The sequence below is a fragment of the Armigeres subalbatus genome, chromosome 2, assembly GCF_024139115.2.
Source record: "Armigeres subalbatus isolate Guangzhou_Male chromosome 2, GZ_Asu_2, whole genome shotgun sequence".
In the NCBI taxonomy this organism is placed as follows: Eukaryota; Metazoa; Arthropoda; class Insecta; order Diptera; family Culicidae; genus Armigeres; species Armigeres subalbatus.
The window spans coordinates 264,869,056-264,882,974 of record NC_085140.1 but is presented as its reverse complement, the minus strand read 5'-3'; positions in this window follow the sequence as shown (position 1 = coordinate 264,882,974).

Here is a 13,919-nt window from a genome sequence, read left to right as displayed (position 1 = left end):
AGCCCGCTGCCGATGCAGAATCTTGTTACGCTGACGGCAATAACGCAACCGTCCCCACCAAACGCTCACAGCAGCCATTACCAACGCAGCGATCGCACTGTGGACCGCAGGAACCGATGCCACCACTCTGACGCCGCACACTTGTTCAAACATGGAAAACTCAAAGGTGCAACCCAATCGGGTTGTGCGCAAAGATGACGTAGGACCACGTAGCTATTAGAAATTGATGGTATACTACCAATTTCGCAATTAACTCTTTCTTTCTATAAAATGCTAGTCCTGAGAAGAACCAATTTTCTTTTCACAATGCGTCTTTCCAATAACTAACTGCATCCAAACGCTTGTCAGCACATTGCGTTGAAATTGTTCGACCGCTACTGGATTATTTTTCGCTAAGTCTCCACCATTTGGAATAAATTTTCAGCATTGCCACTGCTATCCACGCCTTCATGCTGCTCTGTCCGCTCCGCTGCATAAAATTTTGTCGAACCGCTCATTCCGCTCTTTTCGCGGCATCCCGATCAAAATGGCTCGCGCTCGCCGGAAAGCAGCTATCTTGTATTCAATAAATTAAGCCCATTAGCCTCGCACCCTTTGTGATCTCTATGGTTGTAAATATAATGTGCACTCTTAACGATTAATGAAGGGGGGGGCTAATGGAATTTCTTCATTGGATATAAGAAAGCTGCTTTCCGGCGCGCGCGAGCCATTTTGATCGGGATTCCGCAGCAGACAACGGACCGTTCGGAGAATGACAAATTCCAAGAATCCTATAAAATTTTCTCGCAAGATTCTTAATTTGGTTTTGATAAGTTGGTTATCTAAGATGCGTATTGTTGCGAGGAATAACAACAGAAATTTGACTCAAGACAAAGTTTCTTCATATTACATCTGTCTGTCCGAGCGACGTTCGCCGATGGGTGGTTGCTGTAGATAGTTTCCACTGAGGTGGCGTCTTAATTGATTTATACAAAAGAAGGTTGATCCGACTATCCGAAATAATCTTTCTTCAAAGTACAAAACTCAATCGTAAATAGCGAATTTGATAGCGCGTTGGAGGGAGATGATGTGGTGAATTTTATTGGATGGAATCACCAAGCTACCACGCCAAACCCGATGCCACCGAAACAGTTTATTTTCGCAATTAACTCTTTCTTTTCATAAAATGTTGGTCCTGAGAAGAACCAATTTTCTTTTCCCAATGTTCCTTTCCAACTAACTGACACCACAATTTGTCATAAATTTTCAGCATCGGCACTGGCGGTGCGGGATCGCCACTGTGTTATTTTTATGGTCAACCTTTTCTTCATATGAAGTTCTGGTTCGTTGAGGTGGAATGATCTGCAGCAACACATCGAGCACCACCACCATTGCGATGGATTTTCTTTGAAAATGTTATTAGCGCTTCCGTGATGCTTTGTCCGCTCCGCTACGATCGCTTTGATGCTATGCGTAAAACCTTGTTCGAACTGAGGACTAGATCCAAACCCGCAAGTGATTGATTTTTGATGTCTGTGCTAGTGATGCATGTACGTGATTGGTTAGTTTACCTATTTCTAAACTTTTCATCAATTATCGATAATAAATAGTGAAAAATTTATATTTTCAAATAAATACAAAGAAGCGTTGACTCATCCTTGATCGAGTGGTCCAAAAAAATTGAAAATTCATCGAGAAACGGCTTAAGTTTAAAGTCTATCATATTTTCGTGACGGTCCCCGATTTTCGCAATCGTAAAGTGTACCCCAATATAGAAAACACAGACGTAGTCCTACGTCAAAAAACCTCTCAGTCATTCAAATAGTGAAATAGACCATAGGTGTCTTCAGCGAAGTTTCAATATATGTACATTCATTTTGTTCATTTTAAAATGTTGTTTAATTATTTACCACCCTGACTAATCGAAAATCATAAGGGGTAATTTTCATTAGCATTTGAAATTAGCATTTGAAGTGGGAGTCCCAGGTATCCGGTTCACGCTTTGGTTTGCAACGGTGGCTCTTCTCGACCTTCTACTCCCTGAGTAGTTAGTACGAATAAGGGCGTCCTTGTGAAGTTTTGCTGTACCTGTTATGAATAACTAGTACATCCTGTTCCCCACACTCCCTGAAGAAAGCCTTCTGTTTCAGAAGTGAATCCTTTTGTGGTACTAGTATTCGTAACAAAAAGGGCACCATTACGGAGCATGAGATTTGATCAAATTATTCGTAGTACTACTTGATCAACACCCCCAGATGGGTGAGGGATAGAGGATGACGCACACACACAGCATTTGAAATGGTTTTCAGTCAAACTCAATTTAAAAAAAAATCAACGAAAATCATGTCTTTGGAATAGTATTTGTATATGAAAGGGTATGCGTTTTTCTGTCCATTGCCGTTTAAAACTTCTGCACGACTCTGCTCCATCGCATAAACTTCATATGTGGAAAATACTATTAAATTGCCCTTTTTCCGCGATTAATCGCCAGAAATCATTTTTTGTAACGGGATCACCGTCATGAATCGTGTATTCTATCATTATCCTTGACTTTGAATAATAATAAACAGTAAAATAGTAGATAAAGCACAATTACTGATCAAATTTCATTGTTGGATCTTTCATTTCTAAATCTAGTTCTAAATAGGCAAATAAACCATCATAGCAGGCTCTGGAAATTTTGATTTTTTAACAAGGTTAATCGAAATTAGATGACAAACAAATTCTCTGAAGAAATCACACTTGAAAAACGCGGTTTGACCGATATGGCGTATGGGACTTTTATGCGAATATCGCGTATATTGGAACTTCGCTGAAGGCACTGCACGGACAAATCTCTTTCTCTTTCGTTCTTCATTCGCAGCGAGAAAGAGACAAAGCAGCCCGTGCAGTGCCCTATGGTCTATTTCACTATTTGGCAGCTGGGAAGCAGATCAAAGATCTCGTTCGGCTCACATTCCACGTCGAGCATCCGTGCGAGACGGTTGTAAGTCCGCGTACGGTCTGCTTCTCATTCGGTTTTTTCCTGAAGTACAGGTAGTGGGTTTTTTTCCGAAAGTGTTTTGAAGCATATTGCTTGAGTGGAAGTGGTGCTTAAGCTGTAGCCGTTAAGTAGCCATTTCGTTGGTTTTGCAACTACGCAAAACTTTGCAGTTTATTTGGCGTCCATCGCAGGCGCAGGCATCATCGTCCCACGCCGACAGTCATCATCCATCGTGCGTCTCCACCAACACAGACGCTGCCGTCCTGCCACCATCCATCCACCCAGTTGCAGTGTTGGGTGCGGCGAGAACACCAACAATAGCGTGGTTCGCTTCGACCGCACCACCGGCGAGTGTCCATCGAGCTAGTGTGTGCTGCCAGAACTGTTAGCCGGCAACACAGCAGTGTGAACGCAAGTATTTAATTGAGCTCCCTCTCATTGTTCCCCTCTTCTCCATCTTATTGAATAGTTTTTTCTTTCTTTCTTTACTCGTCTTCCCCTCTGTCCCAAATCATTATTTTGTTTGTGTGTGTTTTTTCTGCCCTTGTGATAATTGTTTAGTTTTAAAAGAGATTGTGCCTCGTTGCAGCGGCGCATTTCCGTGTCCGCAATGCGCGAAGGCGAAGTTGGCGGGGGTACTTCGTATTCCATGTCAGATGTTTCGTTGCATTGGTGTTCCAAACCAAAACGAAATGGACACCAGCAACGCTAAAATTTCCTCTACGAGCCCCCGTCCCAAGGTCTACCCTCACGACTCTAGTGGGCCGTATGTTGTTTTCTTTCGACCCAAAGGCAAACGTTTGAATATCAGCCAGATTAGCAAAGATCTGGAAAAGCGATTTTCGTCTGTCACGACCATTGACATGGTTGGTCCAGTAAACCTGTGTCACGGTCAGTGATCGCAAACAGGCCAACGAGATTGTCACCCAGAGCTTTTTACCTCGAATATAGGGGTGTATTTACCGTCACCAGTGTGTGAGATCGCGGGGTGGTGACGGAGGAAGTATGACATGTGACGATTTGAAACAAGGTTTTGGTCGTTTCAAGAACGTTTCTTTGCCTCCTGTTGCGATACTGGATTGCAAACAAATGTATTCGGTGTCGCAGGAGGGAGAGAAGCGGAGTTATTCCCGTCTGACTCTTTCTGCGTCACTTCTTCCGGGTCCGCACTGCCTGGACTACGTAGTGATTGGCAAACTTCGTCTACCTGTTCGGCTGTATGTACCGAAGGTGATGAATTGTGTTAATTGCAAGCAGCTGGGACTCACCTCTCAGTACTGCTGCAATAAACTCCGCTGTGCATCATGCGGAGAGAAGCATGTGGAGGGCACGTGCAAGACGGCACCGAAATGTGTCTATTGTAACGAAAGCCCTCCACATGCTCTTGAAGCTTGCCCAACGTACATACAGCAGCGAATCCACCAGAAGCGTCTCTTCAGTAACGTTCTCGGCGAAGTTACGCTGAAATGTTGAGGAAGGCCGCTCCTCCACTCGTTTCTGACACCATCTACTCGTCTCTTCCTTTGGACGACCAAGGTAGCTCTGACTCCGAGGTTGAAATGGGGCTCCTTTGTTTTCAATGGCTCAACGAGGAAGAGAATAAAACAGAGCCAGCGACCCTCGAAAAGCCTAGAAAACAGCCTCAAAGTGAGCCCTAATCCAACATGGTCAAATTCAAAGCGGAGGAAATACTCAAAACGATCAACTTTTTGTGGTTTCACATCGGGATGATCGAGAGTTTCCACCGCTTGCCGGGAACATCTAAAATCCCAGATGCCCCATTTTTTGCGATTTCTCAGCCAGAAAGAGAGCATACAGAGCGAGCAGAAGAACTCCTGAGCGCTCCAATGTTCACACTTTCTGGCATCGTGGAGCTCATCCCTCAACTTCTTTGATGCTTCCGGACCCCGTGAAGAACATGGTCAAAACTGTTCTTCCTATTCTGACTTCTCTCCTGAAGCAGCTGGCTTCGAAAAATGCCCTCCTCGAGTCATTTGTATCCTTCTGATGGCTAACTTAGTCAATAAGGGTAATATGATTTCGATTCTACAGTGGAACTGTCGAAGTATTCTTCCAAAATTAGATATTTTTAAATTTTTAGTTAACAAATTACTAATGCGATGCTTTTTGCTTTATGTGAAACATGAAGCTAACACCAGATGTGAACCTTCATTTTCCTGATTTCAACATATCCGCCGCGATCGGGCAAATCGATATGGAGGGGTGCTTTTAGGATCAAAAACAGCACCTTCTATAGAGTCGATCTTGCGCCGATGTCTGGCACCGAAGCTGTCGCATGTCAGGTGACTATTCGAGGAAAAGACCTCAGTATCGCCTCGATATATCTTCCTTCAAACACCGCGATATCTCGAAGAGATCTTTCGCACATCTGCTCGGTTATGCCCGAGCCACGGTTGCTCCTGGAGATTTTAACTCCCACGGAACAGGCTGGGGGAACTGTACGACGACAACCGTTCATCAATGATATACGACCTCTGCGACGACTTCAATATGTCAATTTTGAATACAGGAGAAGTTACATCGAGTGGCTCCTCCAGCAAGAGATAGCCGTCTAGATCTTTCCATTTGTTCGAGCTTCATTATCGTTGGACTGTACTTGGAAGGTGGTCCAAGATCCCCATGGTAGTGATCATTTGCCGATCGAAGTTTCGATTTCCAATGGATATAAGCAATCTGCTTCCATCGATCTTTCATATGACCTCACGAAGCACATCGATTGGGGCAATATGCGGACGCCATCAGCGATGGCATACAGTCGATAGAAGCACTTCCCCGCGGGAAGAGTACGAGTTTCTATCGCAGTTGATTCTTGCAAGCGCTCTTCAGGCACAACGTCGGCCGGTGCCAGGAGCTTCGGTTCGTAGGAAACCCTCCAGTCCGTGGTGGGACATCGAGTGTCCGCAACTTTATCGCGAGAAATACGCCGCGTTCAGAGAATTTCGAAACACGGGGCGATCGTTCTTCACAAACGATACACCGCGCTCGAAATCCAGTTCAAGAAACTGGTCAAAGTGAAGAAGCGCGGATATTGGCGCACTTTTGTTGAAGGTTTATCGCGCGAGACGTCAATGAAAACTCTGTGGACCGTCGGGAGAAGAATGCGCAACGCGTCGTCCGTAAACGAAGATCGTGAAAGCTCGTCGCGGTGGATACTTGACTTCGCAAAGAAAGTTTGTCCGGATTCGGTACCGGTGAGGCAAGAGCTACGTGATGCTTTTGCAGACAGGGATGATATGGATCGTCCTTTTCGATGATTGAATTCTCACTTGCTTTCTCCTTTCATGTAACAATTCCGCTCCAGGGATGGATAGAATCAGGTTCAATTTGCTCAAAACCTCCCAGACATCGCGAAGAGGCGCTTATTGAACTTGTTCAATCAGTTACTGGAGTGCAACATTGTTCCGGATGATTGAGGGAAGTGAGAGTGATAGCCATCCAGAAGCCCGGAAAACCTGCGTCGGATTGTAACTCGTATCGCCCCATCGCGATGCTGTCATGTCTTCGGAAGCTGTTGGGGAAGATGATTCTCTTCCGGCTAGACAAATGGGTTGAATCGAATAGTTTGTTGTCAGATACACAATTTGGTTTCCGCAGGGGCAAGGGAACGAACGACTGTCTTGCGTTGCTTTCTTCAGAAATTCCGCTTACTTTCGCTAAAAAAGAGCAAATCAGTGTTTTTGGACACTAAGGGGGCTTTTGATTCAGTTTGCGTCGATGTCTTATCTGACAAACTCCACGAGTGTGGACTTTCACCAATTTTGAACAACTATTTGTACAATTTGTTGTCAGAGAAGCGTATGAGTTTTTCTCATGGTGACTCGGCAACTTTCACGAATTAGCTACATGGGTCTCCCCAGCGCTCATGTTTGAGCCCTCTTCTTACTAATTTTTACGTCAGAGACATTGATGAATGTCTCATGCCAAATTGCTCGTTCTTGCAGATGATTGTGTTGTATCCGTTTCGGGGCCAACATCGGTTGATCTGCAAGCGACCGTTGCAAGATACTCTGGACAATTTGTCCACTTGGGCTACGAAGCTGGGTATCGAATTCTCTCCGGAGAAAACTGAGATGGTTGTCTTTTCAAAAACATAAGCCGGCAAAGTTCCCGCTCCAACTGATGGGTAAGACAATCACTCATAGCATATCTTCTAAATACCTCGGGGTCTGGTTCGACTCGAAATGTACCACATTGTGTATCTGACACAAAAATGCCAGAAACGGATCAACTTCATGCGATCAATAACCGGAACATGGTGGGGAGCGCATCCCGAAGATCTTATGACGTTGAATAGAACAACCCATTTTGTCGGTCCTCGAATACGGTAGTTTCTGCTTCCAGTCCGCGGCTAAAAACACACATGCTGAAGCTTCAAAGGATTCAGTACCGCTGTCTCCGTATCGCGTTAGGATGTATGAATTCGACACATACAATGAGCTTAAAGTACTTGCGGGAGTACTGCCACTAACAGATCGTTTCGCGGAATTATCGCTCCGGCTCCTCATCCGCTGTGAGGTTCTCAATCCATTGGTCATTGATAACTTCTGAGAAGCTGCTCGAACAAAACCCTCAATCTCGATTCATGAGTATTTACCACCGGTACATAACGCTGGAGTGTAAGCCCTTCTTCGGTAGATACCAATCAAAGTGCTAACTTCTCTAGACTCTTACAGTTCCTCTGTTACTTTTGATCTGTCCATGAAGCAGGAGGTTCATGGAATACCAGGATTTCTGTGCGGAGGTCATACCTCCATTATTTGCAAGCAACATACGGACACGCCAGCAAGGAGAGAAGCCTTTTCACAAACAGGTCAAAAATTGCTCCACTGATTTCGGTGTTTTCAACGTTTTTCATAGCGCTCTACTTTAAGCTCAAAGAGTTTTGTTCCGTGTATACTGCTGAGCCAGCAGCCATACACTATTCTACTCGAGCAAATCGCATCCCTACCTCCTGACCACTTTTTTCATCTTCACCGACAGTCTAAGTTCCTTGGAGGCTGTTCGGTCAATGAAACCGGTTAAGCACTCAGCGTATCTTCTAAATGGGATACGGAAAGCTTTGAGTGCCTTATCACAACGGTCTTACACAATCACCATGGCTTGGGTCCCTTCTCATTGCTCGATCCCGGGAAATGAGAAAGCGGACTCTTTGGCTAAGGTATAGCGCCCATCGGAAAATCACCTTCGATGAATTTTTCACATTAGTTCGTCAGGAAACCTTGAACAGCTGGCAACAGAAATGGACAAATGGGGAGTTGGGTAGATGGCTGTATTCAATTTGCCCGCAGGTGTCGAAGCGTCCATGGTTCAAAAATTGAATATGGGACGAGACTTCATTCGAACCATGTAAGTCGTCTAATGTCCAATCACTACACTCTAAATGCACATCTTTTCAGAGTGGGGCTCTCGGAAGGAAATCTCTGTGTTTGCGGCGAGGATTATCAGGACATCGATCATGTCGTGTGGGAGTGCGAGGGGCATCGTGGCCCCAGATCTGCGCCAACTGAACATCTCCGGGTCCGAGAAAAACAACCAAAGCCTATTAGGGAAGTGTTGTCGTGCCTTGATCTCGAGTACATGACCCTGTTCTACCAATTTTTGAAAGTTGCTGATGTAAAACTGTAATCATTGCTCGCCCATTCCCTTGCCTGTCGTAAATTCATATCGAATGTCTTCCTCTTGTTGTACATTTCCATGTCTGTCGTTAATCCCTTCCGTATGTCTTCCCTCTCGTCGTTGTCTCCCCAAAAAAGTTTGTTTGTCCTGTTACAGATGTAAAATGCGAGGAATGTCAACTTTGTGAACATCAGCATCGTAATTACTTAAGCACCCTAAAATCCTTTCCTTTCCTACTGTATTATTGTATTCCCTAACCTCGACTAAACCGCCAGTCTTTTCGGTTCCCCAAAACTAACACTATGTATAAGAATCAAGAAATGTATTGTTAAACTTGATTTCGGCTCCGTAACGCTTCACGGCAAATGAGCCTTCCAAATAAACGAATGATAAAAAAAAAAAATCTCGTTCGGCAACGTGGTGTCCGCCACAGGCCGCCATCCAGGCGATGCACGGTTTCCAGATCGGCACAAAGCGGCTCGAAGGACGCATCGAAACCGTACAAGAGCCGGAAGTGAAAAAAAAACGTGAGGCAAGAATTTTCAGCGCCAGTCGCGAAAATGCTGGCAGTAAAATCCTGATTGAACACGGAAGAGTTCCAGGACTCGGAGGAACCAGGATGCAATCGCCTTCCAAGTAGTTTCGACGTATACGAAAAGATTTATTCGACAAATATCTTGACGATGACAGTCTGGTACGAGAGGTGAATGTTTTTTTCTATGATCCTATTTCTAGAAAATAAATATATATTCCATACACATAGGTCGCCCTTAAGCTAGGAAGGACTTAAAGCTTGAGACAAAATAACATTTTGTCGGATGGATTATTCTACCGGAAGGCAAGCTGCTGCGCCGTAGGTCATCTTGATTTCAAACGTGTCTCACGAATACGACGGAAATAATTTACAGCACGAAGCTACGAGAAGAATTTTTGTATTTTCGATCCATCCCGGATTCCATGGAGCTGCTCCAAAGCCTGAATAGGTCACTAATTTGACTATTACAAAATTACTATTACAAAATTTCAAAACAATATTTACTTTTGACCAGAAAAATACTAAATATTAAGATCTGAAATAAAAACTTACAGTCAAACCTCCATGAGTCGATATCGAAGGGATCATCGACTTATGAAAATATCGAGATGAGAAATAGAAAATCTTTGGAAAGCTCTTTGGAGGAACCATCACAGTAACTTAGAAAATATTTTTTTAATATGAAATAATTTGCTCCCATGAGTCGATATCGAGTCATACAACATCGACTCATGGAGGTTTAACTGTAATTCCTTCGATAACTTGTTAAGGAATATCACCGAGAATACATTGGAAGGTCATTAGAGATTTTCTTTAGAAATTGTTCCGGGTCTTCCTTTAGAAATTCTACAAGAATTTCAGCGGGAGCTTCTACGGGAATTCCATCGGGAATACCTTTGGAAATTGTGGGAGTATCACTTCATGAATTTCTTCGGGAATTCCTGCGGGAATTCCTTCGAAATCATCACCGGGAATTCCTTCGAGAATACCTCCGAGAATTTCTTCAAGAATTTCTCCGAAATATCATTCGAGAATTTCTTCGGGAGTTCCTTCGGGAAAGTTTTGGAAGTTCCTTCGGGAATCCCTTCAAGCATTTCTTCTAAGAGTTCTTCAAATGTCCCAAAATATCTTCGGGAATTCTTCCAGTGATTCCTCCAAGAATTTCATCGAGATTCCATCCGGGATTTTCTTCGTGAATTGCTCCCGGAATTACTTTTGGAATTCCTCCGGAAATTTCTTAGGGAATTTATCCGAGAATTCTTTCGGGAATCGCTCCGGGAATTCCTTCGGGATTTCCTCTGGGATTACTTTTGGACATTCCTTCGGGTATTCATCTGGCAATTCTTTCGGAACTTCATATGGTAATTCCTCCTAGAATTCCTTTGGGAATTCTTCCGGCTATTCCTCCCAGAATTACTCCTAAAGTTCCATTTCTTTTCTTCGGGAATTCCTCCGGCAATTTCGGAAATCGGAAATTCCTCCGGGTTTTCTATCGGGAATTCATCCGGTAATTCCTTCGAAAATGTTATCGGGATTTCCTTCGAAAATTTCTCAGTGGTTTTCTTCGAGAATTTCTCCGAGATTTCCTTCGGGATTTCTTCCGGTAATTGCGGTACTCTCGGAAGAATTTTTGAAGGATTCTCCTAGATTGTTTTTCATTACGAGATTGTCCTTCAATACCTTTTGGAATTCCTTCGAGAATTCCTTAGGGATTACATTGGAAAACATCTCCGGGAATTCCTTCGAGAACACGTTCGGGAATTTCTAGAATTACTCCGAAAATTTCTTCAAGATTTTTTTCCGAAATATCATTCAAAAATTTCTTTGGGTAATTCGTGCAGGGAATTCTTTGGGAATTTTTCTGGGAGATCCGTCGAGAACTCCTTTTTGAATTCTTTCAAAAATTCTCTTAGGAATTTCTCCGGGACATCTTTCGGTTTTTTTAATTCTTTCGGTAATTCCTCCGAGATTTCTTGAAGAAATTCCCGGAACAATTCTTGAACAAATTTTCGTAGCAATTCCCGAGGGAATTCCCGAAGAAAATCCCGCGGGATATCCAGATATCCCGGAGCAATTCCCGACGAAAATCCCGGATGAACTTTTGAAGAAGATAACGGAGGAATTTCCGTTGAATTTCCTAGAGGAATCCCCGGAAGGGTTTAGAGTCATTTGGCCGAATGCCATTTGACCGAAGGGGTCATTTGGCCGAACGGGTCATTTGACCGAACGCCATTTGGTCAAATGCCGTTTGGCCGAATAGTTGAAATACGTTTCCTTATTAAGTGTGTAAAGTGAGTAGTAAGAAGTAAGAAGACTTTGTAGTAAAACTTTGTAGGAAAAAGGAAGAAGGAAGAATGAAGAAAGAAGAAGGAATAAAAAAGACATAAGTAAGAAAAAGGAAAAGGGAAGAGGGAAAAAGGAAGAAGGGAGAGAGAGAAAGACGGAAGTAGCAATAAGGAAGAAGGAAGAAGAAGTAACGAAGAAGGAAGAAAGAAGAAGGAAGAATGGAGAAGGAAAATGGAAGAAGGAAGAAGGTAGAAAGAAGAAGCGAGAAAGGAAGAAGAAAGAAAGAAAAAAGAAAAAGGAAGAAGAATGAATAAAAACCCAAATTAATCCACCTAGCGGTGACGATGCCTTTCTCGATTAAATCAAGATATACTGATTAAATCGTTTTTTCCAATTCCTATCTACCAAAAATGTTGGCAATTTTATTCTTCTGTAAAATAAGCATAATACATTGAAATTTTCTTTCATCCGTTTCTGACAGAGAAAGTATTTCAAGTATTGTTATTTGGAACACATATTGATATAATTGTTATGACTAACTGGTCGGGTTGGTATATAACATCATGGGTCTCCAAGACTTCTATAAAAGGTTCAATTTCGGAGTGAAATGTACACGAACATTTTGAAAATTAAGCCAATAATTCTCAAGGCCGACTAGAATATGACGTCAAATACATTTAAGATTATTCAACCAACGACACCCCCACCCCCCTTCGTCAAGGCCACGATGCCATTTTTGAACGATTCATAAATATAAATAGAAGACTAACAAAACCGCATACATAATATAATATGGAAATAAGGAGATGTATAAAACGAAAACTATAGGTATTCAAATTTGCCCTTGAAATCACCCAAACTTCACCATAACTCCACACCACCCAAACCGAACAGCATGTTGAGGCATCAATGAAACCCCTCTTTTCCCCTTACAATGTATGACACAAAACAAACGCAAACACCACCATGGCCACGAGCGTACGAACCAGCAGTTAATCGTACCGTTTTCGAGTGCAATTTCTGTTGCCAACGATGAAACTTACAACTGTGTTGGTGCGAATGCTCCGATAAAGTATAGAGATGAGTGACGTTTAGCGCTCGCACACTAATGTGCAATTCGTTATGTGTAAAAACATGTTTGTTTTCCTTCTGCTCATAGCCTCAAAAAGGATCGGGTCATCACAATGATTTTAAAAGAGTCAAAAAATATATGGAAATATACTCATTTTTACCCAATCTTTGCTGAGTGGCACCATCTAGGAGTGTTTGTTTTCCTTTTATCGCCACTCACACATTCGGACGTGAGAATCTCAATAATGGCAATAAACATCATCGCGTCGGCTCTAAACTTAAAAGCGCGTACGTTGTTCGTCGATTAGTTTTCGTGTTCAAAACCATCCACATTACAAGCTTTGAAAAGCTTTGCTCGTTGCGTTAGCGTTATCGATATTGCCGTAGCGAGGTTTCTAAACCATCGAGCGAACGTCCCGATTATATGGGAAAAAATGGAAAACTGCCTAAACCATTTTCCTTGTCAGCTGCGAACGCATTAATCAATCTTGATGAAATTAAATAGCATGTAATTAGAAGAGTGGCTCTGCGGAATGCAGCTTGTTGCGATAAAATCAGTTAAGTCTAAGTACATGAAAATCGTGTGAGTTTTTAGGTTGAAAAAGTGACCATAAAGACACACAAACATACACACACAGACATCACCTCGATTCATCAAACTGAGTCGAATGGTATAAGAAACTTTACTATCAGATGTTCCTGTAAAAAGTTCGTTTTCAGAGTGAAATGATAGCCTTTCGGTACAACTTTGTTGTACGAGAAAGGCAAAAAGGAAGAAGGAAGGAGAAAGAAGAAATCAGAAAAAAAGAAGACAGAAGAAAGAAGAAGAAAAAGGGAAAGGAAGGAGAGAGCATAACACAAGAATAAAGAAGAAGGAAGAAGGAAGAAAGAAGCAGGAAGAAGGAAGAAAAAAGAAGGAATCAGAAGGAATGGAGGAAGAAGGAAGAAAGAAAATAATTCCGACAAGAAAAAGGGAACACCAGAAAAAAATTGTTTTGCTTAAAAGTGTCCAGCTTGTGAAGTATGGTCGGTTAGTAGGGAACATAATCACCTATCTTGAGACAATATTTCGTCCAAATCAAAAGAGGCGTTTTTTTGCAAATTGACTTTTAATTTTTAAAACTGACTTTTCGGTGTGGTTCTCAATTTAAAATTTTTCAAATATTTATATTAGAAAGTTTGACTGATTTTGCAATAGTCACAAAGGAAAATTTTACGCGCCAGAAAATATCGATCCTGCCAAACACGGAAACAAAACGTCAACGCATTTTGACATCACATTCTGACGTTTAGCTGCTTTTTTATTGGGTTTCGCCCAATAAGCGAACCTCCAACTAAAAAGCACTCCAACTAGAAAGAAACCTAATTAGCAAAAGTTCACTGTATCTCCTTTTGAAAATTTTTTTTTGACCCTTTTCAAAAGATAGT